The following is a 12,126-nucleotide window of genomic DNA, read 5'->3' as shown; positions in this document are numbered from 1 at the left end:
GATAGAGACAGAGAGAGAGAGAGGGAGGGAGGGAGGGGCAGAGGGAGAAGCAGGCTCCATGCAGGGAGCCCGACGTGGGACTCGATTCCAGGTCCCCAGGATCACGCCCTGGGCCAAAGGCGGCGCTAAACCGCTGGGCCACCCGAGCTGCCCCATAATCTTGGTTTTAAGACATTATCTTTTTTTTTTTTTGCATTATTTTATGAATCTTTAAAGAATCATTTCTAAGGAAAGGCCTTTGCAAACATGACAAGACTAGAAGCAATAAGGAGAAATATTTATCAATCTAACAACGTAAAAATTAGAGACCTGTATGGCATGAAATGAAGTCAAAAGACACGTGATACACTGGAAAAAAATATTTGGAGGACTATGAAAACAGGACTAGGTTTCACAATATCAAAGAGCTCTTACAATTCAGTAAGAAAAAAATGGAAAAAATGGAACAAGACACGGACAAAGTTTACACAAAAAAATGTTTAACTGTCAAATGTGAACAAAATTATAAATAAATGCAAAATAATACAACAGAGAGACTGTGTTTTCCCAGTAAGATTGCTAAGATTAAAAACACAGGCATATGGGACTTCTGTAAAGATGGTGCAGTAGGAAGATTCTAAACTCACCTCCTCCCACGGACATACCTAGATAACACAGCAATGGAACTAATCCAGAAAACAAACCCAAACACTGGCAGAACAGACATTCCGCAGTTAATCACCGAGAGGGACCACACTGAAAATGGTAGGATGGGCAGAGACACAGTTGGGAACCAAACTAAACACCAACTGGAGGGACACTACAAGCACAGAGAAGGGAGGGGAGCAGATCCCAGCCACACCAGACACAGGAGACCTGCACTGGAAAGAGGAGTCCTCATTTCCTTTGGCTTTACAAAGCAATGGAGCTTGACTTTGCAGGTTTTTACAATCAGCAGGGCTTAACTCCAGGTACCTTGAAAATCAGTGGCCTTAGCTCTGGGAGAGCCGGAGGACAATAGGAAATGGAGTCCCCACCCTTAAAGAGCCAGCCTAACAAACAACCCCACAGATACAGCATAGAAGCAGCAGTTTGAAAAGCTCCTGGGGTACACCTACCTGGAAGCAGATTTATTTACTAATCTCAGAACCTGTGTTGGAGGAGCAGAGATCTTGAGGATACATCTCCAAGAACAGAAGAGCTACCAGGGGCCATTTCTCCCCAGACCCCCAAGTCTAGATAGCCAGACACTTCAGAACAGCATGGAGCACTCCCTCCCCAAACCTACCTTACTACCACCAACTAGCTCCCGTGTTCTCCTGTGGATCTGCCTCATCCAATGCCCAAATGGCAGGAGTCCCTCCAAAGCAGCTCCTGCCATGATATATCCCACAAGCAGCCATTACAAGGGGACTCCTGCCCTGGAAATAGGAGAAGATAACCACACACACCAGTTCAACTACAGCCCCAGCAAATGGATTTAGGGCAGACATCTACTCTGTCAGCCCCACCCACCAGCAACCTTTCAGGGGAAAACACAAAGAGAAAGCCCTGCATGTCAGGTTGGGCTTACTGCACCCCCAGTCAACAGATGGGGAGGCAGGCATCTGATTGGACTGCTGGCCCTGCCCACCAACAAAAGCCTCTCAAGGGACAAGGCAGGGAGAACATCTTGCAGGCTGGTTACTACCACAGCCCCAGGAAAACAGGCAAAGAGCAGGGATCTGGTCTGACCGCTGACACCACCCAACTACGATCCCATTTCAACTCCAGACTGGCCCTTTAACACCACAGGGACCAAACCCTGCCCACAACAGGTAAAGTGGGCCACTATAGCTGACTGAAGGCAAACATGGCTCAGCTACAATCAGGGCATACATAACCCCTGTAGGAGATACCTCTGAAGTGTCTGGTTCTGGTAAACAGAGGACATTGTGCTACAGGGCACCACAGAACCTCTTCTTCATAAGGCCACTATATTCAAGAAAAGGAGGCACAGCTGACTTTCTTAACACAGAGAAACAGAAAGACAAAATGAGGAGATAGATGAACATATCCTAAATGAAAGAACAGGACAAAACCAGAGCAAAAAAGCCAAATGAAATGGAGATAAGCAACATACCTGATAAAAAATTCAGTCATGGTAATAAAGATACTCGATGGACTTGAGAAGAGTGGAGGATCTCAATGGGACCATCATCAAAGAGATAGAAAATAGAACCAATCAGAGATGAAGAGATCAACTGAAATTAAAAATACACTAGTGGGAATCACAATAGCAGATCAGAGGAGACAGAAGAATGGACCAGTGAGCTGGAAGACAGAGTAATGGAAAGTTCCCAAGATGAACACCAAAAAGAAAAAAGAACAATAAATACTAAGAATAGGTTAAGGGAACTCCACAACACCATCAAGCCTAATAACATTCACATCATAGGGATCTCAGAAGGAGAAGAGGGCAAAAGGGGACAGAAAATTTATTTGAAGACATAATAGCTGAGAACATCCTTAATCTGGGGAGGGAAATAGAAATCCAGACTCAAGAGGCATAGAGAATGCCCAACAAAATCAACCCAGGAAGATCCACCCCAAGACACATAATTAAAATGGAAAAAAGTAATGATAGATAATTTTAAAAGCAGCAAAAGAAAAGTTACATACAAGAGCAAACCAAAAAGGCTTCAGCTGACTTTTTAGCATAAATTTTGCAGGCCAGATGAAAGTGGCAGGATATGTTCAAAGTGCTAAAAGGAAAGAAACCTGCAACCACACATACTCTACCCAGCAAGGCTATCATTCAGAATAGGATAAGTAAAGAGTTTCCCCAGACAAAAATTTAAGGAGTTCATTACCACTAAGCCAGCCCTGTAAGAAATGTTAAAGGGAGTTCTTTTAATTTTAAGAGACAGCCATAATCAGGAATAAGAAAATTACAAAAGAAAAAATTTTCACAATACAAACATAATAAAAGTAGATTAATCAATTATAAAACCAGCATGGAGGGATGCCTGGGTGGCTCAGCGGTTGAGCAGCTGCCTTTGGCTCAGGGCATGACCCCAGAGTGCCAGAATCGAGTCCCACATCAGGCTCCCTGCATGGAGCCTGCTTCTCCCTCTGCCTATGCCTCTGCTTCTCTGTGTCTCTCATGAATAAATAAATAAAATCTTAAAAAAAAAAAAACAGCATGGAGATTAAAGTACAAAGGCAGTAAATATCAGTTATATCTGTAAAAATCAGTCAAGATTCACCAAATAAAGAGGTAAAGCATGACATCATAATACATAAAATGTGGGGAGGTAAGAGGGGAAAAAATTAGTGCTTTTAGAATGGGCTCAAATTTAAGCAACCATCAACTTAAAACAATAATGCTATATGCAAAAAATGTTAATATGAGCCTAAATATAGGGGCACCTGGCTGGCTCAGTGGTTGAGTGTCTGCCTTCGGCTCAGGGTGTGATCCTGGGATCAAATCCCACATCAGGCTCTCCGCGGGGAGCCTGCTTCTATCTCTGCCTATGTCTCTGCCTCTCTGTGTCTCTCTTGAATAAATAAAATCTTAAAATATATATATATATTAGCCTAAATATAACCACAAATCAAAAACCAGTGATATGCAAAAAATAAAGAGAAAAGAATCTAAGTATATCACTAAAGAAAGCCAACAAACTGAGCATAGCAAGAAAAGGAACAGAGAACAACCATACAACGTGTAATAAAATGGCACTAAGTACATACCTATTAATACTTACTTTCAATGTAAATGGACTAAATGCTCTAATCAAAAGACACAGGGTGGCTGAATGGACCAAAAAGCAAAACTCATCTATGTGGCATGTGGGTGGCTCAGCTGGCTAATAATTTTATTTATTTACTCATGAGAGACACAGAAAGAGAGGCAGAGACATAGGCAGAGGGAGAAGCAGGCTCCCCACAAGGAGCCCAATGTGGGACTCGATCCTGGACCCCGGGATCGTGCCCTGAGCCAAAGGCAGATGCTCAACCCCTCAGCCACCCAGGTGTCTCTCCTCTTACACCACTTTTATTCAACCAGTACTGGAAGTCCTTGTCACAGTCACTGAAGGAGAAATGAAGAGTATCCAAATTGATAGGCAAGAAGCAAAACTGCAGATGACATGATACTACGTACAGAAAACTAGCACTGATAAATGAATTCAGTAAGGTCAAAACAGTAGCACTGATAAGTGAATTCAGTAAAGTCACGGGATATAAAATTAATATACAGAAATCTGTTGCATTTCTATACTTTAATAATGAAGTAGCAGAGAGAGAAATTAATAATGGCATTTACAATTGCACCAAAAATACCTAGAAATAAACTTAACAAATGAACTGAAAGACCTATACTATGAAACTATAAAACACTGATAAAAAAAAAAGAAAGATGACATGAATGAAAAGATATTTCGTGCTCATGAATTGAGAGAACCAGTATTGTTAAAAGGTCCATATTACACAAAGCAACCTACAGATTCAATGCAAACCCTGTCAAAATACGAACAGCATTTTTCACAGAACTAGAATAATACTAAAATCTGTATGGAACCACAAAAGATCCCAAATAGCCAAAACAACCTTGAGAAAGAAGAACAAAGCTGGAGGTATCCCAATTCTAGATTGCAAGATAAACTACAAAGCTGTAGTAATCAAAACAGTAAGGTACTAGCGTAACATCAGACACATAGATCAAGGGGACACAATAGAGAGCCCAGAAATAAACCTATACTTATGTGTCAGAATATACAATGGGGGGAAAAAAAGTCTCTTCAACAAATGGTATTGGGCAAACTGGACAACCACATGCAAAACAATGAAACTGGATCACTTTCTTACACCATTATACAAAAATAACTCAAAATGGATTAAAGTCCTAAATGTGAAAGCTGAAACCATAAAATTACTAGAAGAAAACACAGGCAGTAATATGTCTGATATCAACTGTAGAAACATTTTTCTACACAGGTTCCTCAGGCAAAGGAAACAAAAGCAAAATTAAACCATTGGGACTACACCAAAATAATGAGCTTCTGCACAGCAAAGGAAACCAACAAAACAAAAAGGCAACCTACTAAATAGCAGAAAATACTTGCAAATGATATATCCAATAAGGGATTAATATCCAAAATATATAAAGGACTTATAAACTCAACACACACACACACACAAAACGATCCAATAAATAAACGGGCAGAGGACCAGAATACACATTTTTTGGAAGACATCCAGATGGCCAACAGACACATGAAAAGAGGCTCAATATCACTTATCATCAGGGAAACACAAATCAAAACCACTAGGAGATATCACCTCACACCTGTCAGAATGGCTAAAATCAACACAAGAAACAAGTGTCAGCGAGGATGTGAAGAAAAAGGAACCCTCATGCACTGTTGGTGGGAATGTTAACTGGTACAGCCACTGTGGAAAATAGTATGGAGGTTCCACAAAAAATTAAAAATAGAATTACCATACAATCCAGTAATTCCGGTACTAGGTATTTACCCAAAGCATATGAAAAGCTAATTTGAAAAGATACACGCACCCCTATGTTTACTGCAGCATTATCTACAAGAGGTGAGATATGGAAACAACTCAAGTGTCTTGTCAGATGAATGGATGAGGAAGCTGTGGTGTAAATACACACACACACACATACACAATGGAACTATCACTCAGCCATTTAAAAAAAAAAATGAGGGAAGCCTGGGTGGCTCAGTCTTTGAGCCATCTGCCTTCAGCTCAGGGCATGATCCCGGGGTACTGGGACCAAATCTTACATTGAGCTCCCCGCAGGGAGCCTGCTTCTTCCCTCTGCCTGTGTCTCTGCCTGTCTCTCTCAAGAATAAAATTTAAAAAAAAAATCCTGCCATTTACAATAACATGGATGGAACTAGAGGGTATGATGCTAAGCGAAATGTCAGAAATATCATAAACTTCACTTGCACGTGGAATTTAAGGAATAAATGGAGAAACAAAGGAAAAAGAGGGGCAGCCCTGGCGGCTCAGTGGTTTAGCGCCGCCTGCAGCCCGGGGTGTGATCCCGGAGACCCTGGACCGAGTCCCACATCGGGCTCCCTGCATGAAGCCTGCTTCTCCCTCTGCCTGTCTCTGCCTCTCTCTCTCCTCCCTGTGCATTCTCATGAATAAATAAATAAAATCTTTAAAAAAAACAAAAAACAAAAAACAAAAAAAAAAAAAACAAAGGAAAAAGAGTCAAATAGACTCTTAAATACAGAGAACTGATGGTTGCCAAAGGGGAGGTGGGGGGGGGGATGAGTGAAATAAAGGGGATTAAGAGTACACTTACTGCAATTAGCACTGAGAAATATATATTGACAATGAATTGTTATACTATATACCTGAAACTAATATAACACTATATTAATTATACTTCAAAAAACTGTAACAGCATACTCATGCAATGGAATGCACAGCAATTAATATGAACTATTGCTAAAAATAGTATGAATCAGCATCATAAGGTTGAGAGAAAGAAGCCACACTCAAGATATATTATAGGATTCCATGTATATAAAATGTAAAAATAGGCATTAATAATCTATGGTGCTAGATATCAGAATAGCACTTAAGACTGGATAATAGGGAAAGCATAGTGATTAGGAGGGATACAAAGGGGGCTTCTGGGATGCTGGTATTGTTCTATTTCTTTTTTTTTTTTTAAAGGTAATTTCATTTTTTTAAAATTTTTTTTTGATTTTTATTTACTTACGATAGTCACAGAGAGAGAGAGAGAGAGAGAGAGAGAGAGAGAGGCAGAGACACAGGCAGAGGGAGAAGCAGGCTCCACGCACCGGGAGCCCGACGTGGGATTCAATCCTGGGTCTCCAGGATCGCGCCCTGGGCCAAAGGCAGGCGCCAAACCGCTGCACCACCCAGGGATCCCTATTGTTCTATTTCTTGTGGTAGGAGGTATTTCCTGGGTACGTTTATTTTTTGGTGGCTTATCAAGTTATATATATATATAATTTCTTTTTTTCACTTTCCTGAACTTTTATTAAAGAAAAAAAACAATGATAGTAAATCTTGAGAACATAGTCAATTTTCTAGGATTCTTCCCTTGAAAATGTGACATTTGATTTCCAAACACATGCCAGAGCATACATGGTTCCCAATTGTACTAATCAGGTGAGAAGCTGAAATCCTAAAATGTTCATCTTCCAACTTTACCCAGTCTGTGGTCTGTCTTTGGATCAGCAATAATTGCCTGAACAGCTACTATGGCTTCATTAATTTTTGTCTGTAGCTCTCTGAGCTCTTCTATATGCAGCAATCGCAGAATTTGAGCAGCTTCATTAAGAACTGCATCTCCTGTGTCAAAACCAAGAATGTGTTTATCTAGTGCAACAGGCAAGTCCTCTTTTGTTTGGTTTGCTTTGGCATCTGCATCTTGGGTCAGGCGCTCCTGTACCAAAATGCGAATTCCCTTAAGCATTACCAGGTAATCATCATGACGCTGAATCTGAAGAAGGTCAGCCAAAGCCATTACACCAGCCTTAAAATCAGGATTATTTACATCCAAATTGATCAAGGGCTGGGCATTTTTAGCTGCATTGTCAGCATTCTTTGTATTATTGGGTATCAAGTCCTTGTATTTTTCAGCATTATCTCCATATTCAAGTCTAAGAGCTAAACCAAGAAGCTAGTCAATTGCTTCTTGTCGATCTTGAATATTGAAAAGACAGTTAACATCTCTGAGATACTTTTCAAAGAACTTGGGCCAGTCACTGCTGTGGATGTTTCTTAAATTACCTCTGTCTTCAATCTTGTAGTGTCCGATTTTCTGGTCTTCAAGCCAAACAATAAAGTTTCTAAATTCTGTTTCATCTTTGCAGTTGAAGCCAGCCGGGTTGTGGTAGTCGAGGGCCGTCAGCTTGCGTCGGAAGATGGTCCCCGCGTCTCGCTCTGGTGCCCCGGGCCTCGGCCGGGAGAGGAGAGGAGAGGAGGTGCGGGCGGCGCAGGCACCGGCGACACGGCGAAAGGGCCTATATATATAATTTTTGCATTGTATTGTTATACAATTACATTTCTACTGAAAGATATGTATATACAACAATGTTCATGACTGCACTGTCCATATGCTATTGGATTAATCAGTTATGGTATTAATTGGGGCACACTCATTAAAAAAAAAACATGCATACCATAGAGAATCTGCAATTTCAGTTCCAGACCACTGCAACACAGTGAGTATCATAAACCAAGTCTAATGAATGTTTCCCAGTACGTTTAAAATACTTCCACTATACTGGAGTCTAAGCATGCAACAGCATTGTGTAAAAACAAAAAAACCAAAAAAACAGTGTACATATCTAAATTTTAAAATATTGCTTAAAAATGCTAGCCATCATTTGAGCTTTCAAGGCAGTCACAATCTTCCCGGTGGAGGGTCTTGCCTTGATGTTGATGGCTGATAACAGGGCAGGGGTTGCTGGAGGTGGAGTGGCTGTGGCCAAGAAAAGGACAATGAAGTCTGCCACATTTATTGACCCTTCCTTTCACAATTTCTACTACATCATTTACTCCAAATATAATCTCTCTCAAAACTGGAATCAATCCTCTCAAACCCTGCCACTACATTTATGTCATTTCAATAACCTTCACAGCATCTCCACCAGTAGATTCCATCTCAAGAAGCCACTTTCTTTGCTCATCCATAAGCAGCAAATCCTCATCCATTCAAGTCTGATTTTGAGATTGCAGCAATTCAGTCCCATCTTCAGGCTCCACTTCTAATTCTACATATCTTGTTATTTCCACCACATTTGCACGGACTTCCTCCACTGAACACTTGACTTGAATCTCTCAAAGTCATCCATGAGGGTTCAAGGCAACTTCTTCAAAACTCCTGTTAACGTGGGTATTTTGACCTCTTCCCATCAGTCACAAATGTTTTTTTTTTAAGACTTTTTAAAAAATTTTTTAATTTATTTTTTATTTATTTATGACAGTCACACACACACACACACACACACACAGAGAGAGAGAGAGAGAGAGAGGCAGAGACATAGGCAGAGGGAGAAGCAGGCTCCATGCACTGGGAGCCCGACATGGGATTCGATCCTGGGTCTCCAGGATCGTGCCCTGGGCCAAAGGCAAGCACCAAACCGCTGCGCCACCCAGGGATCCCAGTCACAAATGTTCTTAATGGCATCTAAGAATGGTGAATTCTTCCCAGGTTTTCTTTTTTTTTTTTTTTTTAAGATTTATTTATTCATAGAGACAGAGAGAGAGAGGCGCAGAGACACAGGCAGAGGGAGAAGCAGGCATCATACAGAGAGCCTGATGTGGGACTCGATCCAGGTTCTCCAGGATCACGCCCTGGGCTGCAGACTGCGCTAAACCACTGCGCCACCGGGGCTGCCCCCTTCCCAGGTTTTCAACAGACTGCTCAGATCCATCAGAGGAACTGTGGCAACTATTTCCTAAATAAGACTTGAAAGTCAAAATTACTCCTGCAGAATGGATGCTGTGTTAGCAGACATGAAAGCACTATTAATCTCATTGTACATCTCCATCAAAGATCTTGGGTGACCAGATGCATGGTCAAGGATGTATTTTTAAAGAAATTCTCTTTCTTAAGCAGGTCTCAACAGTAGACCTAAAATATTCATTAAACCATGTTGTAAATAAATAAATAAATCATGTTGTAAGCACATCTACCAACCAGGCTTTGTTGCTCCATTTATAGAGTACAGGCAGAGCAGACAGTGTAATTTTTAAAGTTTTTAAGTAATCTCCACACCCTACGTGGGGCTCAAACTCATGACCCCAAGATCAAGAGTTGCATGCCCTTCTGGATGAGCCTACCAAGTGCCCTAGATTTAGCATAATTCTTGTGGGCCGCAGAAATTTTGGAAAGGTAGAGGAGCACTGGCTTCAACCTAAAGTCAACAGCTGCATTAGCCCCTAATAAAAGAGCCTGTTATTTGAAGCCAGGCATCGACTTCTCTCCAGCTATGAAAGTCCTAGATGCCCTCTCCTTCCAACATACAAGTGTTTCATCTACATGGAAAATCTGTCCAGCGTAGCCACCTTCAGTAGTCACCTGAGCTAGATCTTCTTCTGGGTCACTTGCTGCTTCCCCTTGCACTTTGAGGTTACAGAATCTGGTTCATTCCTCAAACCTCACAAACCAATCTTGTGAGCTTCCATCTCTTGCTTGGCAGCTTCCTCACTGCTCTCGGCCTTCATACCATTAAAGAGAGGTAGGGCCTTGCTCTGGAGTAGGCTTGGACTTAAAGGAATGGTCTAGCTGCTTTGATCTTCTGCCCAGAGCACAACAGTCTCCATGTCAGCAATAAGGCTGTTGCACTTTCTTACCAGTTGTGTGTTCACTGGGGTAACCCCTTATGTTACCTTTAAGAACTCTCTTTTGCTTTCACTATCTGGCTGTTTGGCACAAGAGGCCTAGCTTTCGGCCTGTCTGGGTTCTCAACATACGTTCCTCACTAAGCTTGGTCATCTCTGGTCGTTGGCTGAAAGCGAGTGATCTGCAACTCTTCCTTTCCCCTAAACATTTAAGAGGCCATGTAGGGTTATTAATGAGCCTCACTTCAATACCTTTGTGTCTCAGGGAACAGAAAGGCTGGAAGAGGAAGATGCGGAGGATGGCCGGTCAGCAGGGCAGTGAGAACAGACACAATTATCAATTAAGTTCACCATCTTATATGGGTGGGGTTCGTGATGCCCCCAAACAATTACCCTAATAACATCAATGATTACTGATCACAGATTCCTGTATCAAAAATTTAAAACGTTGCAAGAATTAACAAAATGTAACAGACACAAAGTGAGCAAATACTGTTGCAAAAGCAGCTGGACTTTTGTTGCCACAAACTTGCTAGACACAGTGTTGCCACAAACTCTCAATTTGTAAGAAATACAGTATCTGTGAAGTACAATAAAAAGTGAAAATAGACTTGCTGGACACAGTGTTGCCACAAACTCTCAATTTGTAAGAAATACAGTATCTGTGAAGTACAATAAAAAGTGAAAATGAGGTATGTCTGTACTCTTAAGTGTTGGCAGGGGAACGGGGAAATAGGAATGCTCATTCACTTGGGAGAGATTTTGTCAGGGTTTACATACGCTCAAATGCACATCCCCCTTTGACATTGTCATTTCCATTTCCCAAAGTTTACACAGCTAGACTTCCAAGGGGCACAAAGGGTGTACTCAGCACACTGATTGCTTCCAATAGCAAAACACAGTAAGATGATGAAATCTTCACCAAAGGGGGTTAATTAAATACACTCTGTAAAAATAATTATTCCGAATATACAAAGATTCATCGGTGAATAAAATAAGTTGCAAAACAATACAATCCCATTTAGGGTTATAGGTTTTAATCACACGGATTTTCACCGTTATAAACTAAATTCTGGTAGGAGTAACAAGAAACTATTCATCTTAGGTATCAGTGGAAAGGCAGATGAGAAGATATGAGCAGCAATTTCCAGTTTTATTTCACTTATACTTTTCTGAATAGTTTGAAACTTTTTTTTAAAGCCAGAAGTATAAATTAGAAGTTTCTAGTTTCTTAAAACAGTTGGAAGTGCTCGGCTTCTGCATCAGCCAACCTAAAGGCCTTTTTTGTTTTTTCCTCTTTTCTGAAGAATTTGAAAATCTGTTCTTACTTCTTCTAATGTGACCTACAGTCTGTTCTTTCATATTCGTTGCTTGCAATGCCTCTTTGGCTCATCCACTGATCTTCTCCTGACCTTTTTTCCAATCTGCTTGTTCTCTCCTCACACCTTCTTGCTCAGGCATGTCTGCTAGACATATTACAGAAATTTTCTTCAAGATCCTGCAGTAGATAATCTTTTGAGATGTGTTCTTTCCCCATCACTCATTCTAGGTGAGGAATGGTCCTTTTCTAGTTCTGGAGTACTGTTCACAGGCCCGTAATTAGTTCCACTTCTCCTCTCTCTCTCTCTCTCTTTATATATATAAATATATATCCCCTTTAAGAAGGAATTCTCTAGTCTCATTTATTCTATTTGTTTACATTGGTATGGGATCATGAGTATTTCGTACATTGCAATTCAATTCCTATGTGATTATGTAACATTTTATATAATCCAGTATTTTACTTTGTTGCTCCATTTG

At 40.9% G+C, this 12,126-nt stretch overlaps 1 protein-coding gene and 1 pseudogene across 1 annotated transcript in view; both read right to left on the bottom strand.

The window, feature by feature from the left end:
* Positions 1 to 12,126, bottom strand: part of OFD1 (OFD1 centriole and centriolar satellite protein) — a 55,896-nt gene that overhangs the window by 28,118 nt on the left and 15,652 nt on the right. The gene's annotated exons all lie outside the window — the stretch shown is intronic.
* LOC129518535 (RNA transcription, translation and transport factor protein-like) lies at positions 7,090 to 10,209 on the bottom strand (annotated as a pseudogene).

This window comes from Nyctereutes procyonoides, unplaced genomic scaffold (assembly GCF_905146905.1).
Source record: "Nyctereutes procyonoides isolate TBG_1078 unplaced genomic scaffold, NYPRO_anot_genome, whole genome shotgun sequence".
Classification (NCBI taxonomy): Eukaryota; Metazoa; Chordata; class Mammalia; order Carnivora; family Canidae; genus Nyctereutes; species Nyctereutes procyonoides.
This window is presented reverse-complemented; position numbering and strand designations above follow the sequence as displayed.